At 45.1% G+C, this 4,548-nt stretch overlaps 1 protein-coding gene across 8 annotated transcripts in view; it reads right to left on the bottom strand.

Moving 5' to 3' along the window:
• BBS9 (Bardet-Biedl syndrome 9) overlaps positions 1-4,548 on the bottom strand; it is a 479,447-nt gene that overhangs the window by 453,993 nt on the left and 20,906 nt on the right. The window lies entirely within an intron of this gene.

Raw genomic sequence — 4,548 nt, 5'->3', positions numbered from 1 at the left:
TCTGACCCCGGTGCTCTTTCCTGCCAAGGCAGGGGGTCGGACTAGATGATCTACCTAGGTCCCTTCCGACTCTAGCTACTATGATACTATGATTCCTCTGTAACAGGGGGCATGTCCCTCTACCTGGGACCTCTTGAGCATATATTGACAACATTTTATAGAAGCAGGACACTGCCTGCTGTGGTTCTCCTGCCTTACCTACACCAGATTAGGGTGTTAGGTCTATGTTGCGTCAGGGCTGAGGGTAGTCTTATGCAGAGCTTAGATCATGGCTGCACAGGCTGGTTTAGATAGGGATGATCCTGCCTCAGGGAAGGGGTTAGACTGGATGACCTCTGGGGGTCCCTTCTAGCCCTACTTCTCTATGACTAAATATCAAATGGCTTTGCTTCTACAACCATAGATATGAATCTTCACCCCTTCCCACAGATTATTCATAGCCCTTACAAACATACTTATAACTAATTTCAGATATGGCAGCAGAGAATTACTTCTATTGGCCAAAAGAGAGGCCTCTATACAGGGAAAAAACAGGATCTATTTATAATTTGGCACCTATAAAAAAAAAAAAAAAAAAAGTCAGCCTGGACACAAAAATGCAGAACAGTAAATCACCCACAAACTTGATGGCATTAACTATGGTCTCAGCATGGATGGGATCATGGTTTCTTAACCCATTACATGGAGTCATTACATGGCACCTATATTCGTTCTGATTTATAACTAAAATTAGTTATAAGTTAATATAACATATATTAAATTTGAAGGCACTGTATATACCTTTTGTCTTAAGTCAAGGATAATCTAAGAGCCTATAACTCAACAATTGTAGACAACCACTTTAAATTAATTTCATATTGTAGAGTTTTAGCCCACTTCTAAAATAACAGCTTATGATGGTCTCTCTGCTTACCTAAGTGCCCACAGAACAATACTAGAGGGACTAGGTAACTTCTTTAAAAAATCTACTTCTAGAAACACTAGGAAACAAATGTTTCCACCCCAAAGGAATCCAGGCATCTTGTACTTGTTACTCAAGATCCACAAACCAGGCACCATCACGGAGGGAGTTTCTTGTCAAGCTGACTCTATCCTATAAGCCATTAGAGCTGCCAGCTATTTGAAGGACATCACCGATTTCCTAAAGAAACAAGGTTACATTGACCAACTTTCAGCAAACACCATATAGATAGCCTATTTCAGGATGCCAACATCTTTCATGAGAATGGATTACAAGCCATAAGCAGCATTATCCTTGATCATGGCCCTACTTCTGGTTTCCATCAAGCCCTTCTGGTTTGCCCTTAGACACAATTATTTTCGACTTGGAGACTCCCTACACCTAACAACGAATGGCACTGACCTAATCACACGTATACACAGTTCCTGTCATATGACAAATCTAAAACTCCACTTCCTCCACAACTACCCACTCACTCCCTGATATACCTGAAGCACATTAATATCATGTTGACTCATAGGAAGGACTCACTAGAGAACTTCTGCCCTTCCATCAAACTTGAATACTGCACTCAGTAAATTCATTTCTTTTATACCCCCACAAAATCTGCAGTTGCCACATCACCTTATCAGAAACCAAGTAACTGCTATAACTACCTCTGTCACCTTTCATCTTGAACGTACCAGTATATCCAACATCTATGCTAATCTCTGTGCTACAGCCATTTCATCTCTAATCACATCAAACAGGATGCACACCCCAGGTGTCTCTTATACTTGCAATTCAATCCCAAAACTTCAGCCACTTGCATCAGACCCTCTCTGAACTACTACAATACCAATCCCATTATGAAGGCAACAGAAGGTCTCTAGTAGTCACAGCCCCTAACTTGACCACTTTAGACATATTACTAACAACCTCAAAGACCTCCTGAAAAACGGCAACTATTTTAAACTAGCCTGGCAGAGATAAGCCTGTCCTGGCTCACACGTAGCCCCACATCAAGCAATATTTCTCTGAACCACCCAAGTCACAAGTGACGCGGGGGGGGCGCACATGCCCCCCTTAAATTTGGCCCTCGCCGGCTGCGGAGTAGGGAGTGCCAGTCGGTGCCCCCACTGAAAAGCACCAGCACCTCTCCCCCGGTTGGCGATCAGCTGCTGGTACCCGCTTTCCCCCACCCCACCCCACCCACCAAGCCAGGCACCAGTCACCCATGACCCAGCTCAATTGTCACCGAGTCTTGGTACAGTTCCAAATGCCTCTTGCATGCACTCATCCAAACAGACATAAATCACTGAAGCAAGCAACAGGAACATTTGGGATTCAAGAACCTGAGGCAAACCTTTAAGCCTCCCTGGATGTTGCATCACTGACCTCAGAGTGGCTATCCTCATACAAAAAAAAAAAAGGCACCCTGGACACAAAAATGCAGAACAGTAAATCACCCACAAACTTGATGACATTAACTATGGTCTCAGCATGGATGGGATCATGGTTTCTTAACCCATTACATGGACTAGCCATTGACTCCAGTGTCCCTCCAAGTATTAATGAAAATGTTCATCTCAGCTGAATATCTGACTTAAACTTCCCTTGCTGCCATTTAAAACCATTGTTCCTTGTTCTGTCATCTGCCCCCACTGAGAACAGTCAAGCTCCATCCTCTTTCAAGCCCCCTTCAGAAAATTGAAGGCTGCTATCAAACCCCCACAATCTTCTTTTCTCCAGATTAAATAAGCCTAGTTACCTCAGCCTCTCCTCAAAAGTCATGTCCCCCAGCCCTCTAACCTTTTTCATTGCCCTCCGCTGGACTCTCCAACTCGTCCATATCTTCTGTGTAGTGGGGCCCCAAAACAAGACACAATACTCTAGATGGGGCCTCACCAGTGCAGTATAGAGGGAAATAATCACTTCCCTCGATCTGCTGGCAACACTTCTACTAATGCAGCCCAGTATACCATTACCCTCTTTGGCAACAAGAGCACAGAGTTGACTCATACCTCAGTTTATTGTCTACTGTAACCCTTTTCTGCAGAGCTGCTGCCTAGTTGGTCCCCAGGCTGTACCAATTCATGGGATTGTTCCATCCTAAGGGCAGGACTTTATACTTGTCCCTACTGAACCTCATGAGATTTCTTTTGGTCCTACCCTCTAATCTGTCTAGGTCACTCTGAATCCTAGCTCTATCCTCCAGTGAATCTACTGTTCCTTCTAGCTTGGTGTCAACTGCAACCTTGCTGAGGTGTACTCCGTCCCATCTTTCAGGTCATCAGTGAAGATAAATGAACAAAATCAGCCCCAAGACCAACCCCCTAGGGCACTCCACTTGATACCAGCTGCCAACTAGACATCAAGCCATTGATTATTACACTCCGAGCCAATGATCCAGTCAGTTTTCTATCCACTTTACAGTCCATTCATCCAAACCATATTTCTTTAGCTTGTCTGCAAGAATGTTATGGAAGTCTGTATCAAAAGCCTGGCTAAAGTCAAGGTATGTCATGTCTACTGCTCCACACACATCCACAAAGCCACTCATCTCATCACAGAAGGCAATCAGGTTGGTCAGGCATGATTTGCCCTTGGCGAATCCATACCGACTGCTCCCAATCACCTTCTTCTCCCAGTGGTTAGAAATTAATTCCTTGAGGACCTGCTGTATGATTTTTCCAGGGACTGAAGTGAGGCTGACCAGTCTATAGTTCCCCAGATCCTTCTCTTTCCCTTTCTTAAAGAATGGCACTGTATTTGCCCTTTTCCAATTATACAGGACCTCTCCCAAATGCCATGTGTTTTCAAATATAATAGCCAGCAGCTCTGCAATCATTCAGCCAACTCCCTCAGTACCCCTGGGTGCACTGTACCCAGACCCTTGGACTTGTGTACATCCAGCTTTTCTAAATAGTCCCTAACCTACTCTTTTGCCAGTGTTGGCTGTTCCTTCCCAAACTGCTAGGTGCAGTAGTCCAGGAGCTGAACTTGCTTGTGAAGCCTAAGGTAAAAAGCATCAAGTACTTCAGCCTTTTCTGCATCATATGTCACTAGGTTGCCTCCCCCATTTAGTAACAGACCCACATTTGCCCTGCTCCTCCTCTTGTTGCTGTCATACTTGTAAATACCCTTCATGTTACTCTTCACATCCCTTGCTAGCTGCAACTCCAATTGTGCCTTGGCCTTCCTGATTTCATCCCTGCATGCCCGACCAATACTTTTATACTCTGGGGTAACGCTGGGACTAGGGGGTCAGTACACACACCCACAGGAGGCCTCAAATGCCTCTACACAAACGCTCGTGGTATGGGCAACAAGCAGGAGGAACTCACTCTCCTGCTGGCTGACACCAGCTCGGACATAGTGGGGATTACGGAAATGTGGTGGGATGCAAGGCATGATTGGGTGGTGAATGTCAAGGGCTATAGGCTGTACAGGAGGGACAGGATAGGAAAGAGAGGTGGGGGCATGGCGTTCTATATTAAGGAGGAATACACATCCTCGTTAATTAGCAAGGAGTCAGGGGAGGGGCACTCTGAAGTGCTTTGGGTTAGAGTACAAGGCAGTTGAGGGGAAAGGGACTTAATGGTGGG

The sequence above is a fragment of the Crocodylus porosus genome, unplaced genomic scaffold, assembly GCF_001723895.1.
Source record: "Crocodylus porosus isolate Cpor-Errol unplaced genomic scaffold, CroPor_comp1, whole genome shotgun sequence".
In the NCBI taxonomy this organism is placed as follows: domain Eukaryota; kingdom Metazoa; phylum Chordata; order Crocodylia; family Crocodylidae; genus Crocodylus; species Crocodylus porosus.
The sequence above is the reverse complement of the archived record's forward strand: the minus strand, read 5'-3'. Positions and strand labels throughout refer to the sequence as shown.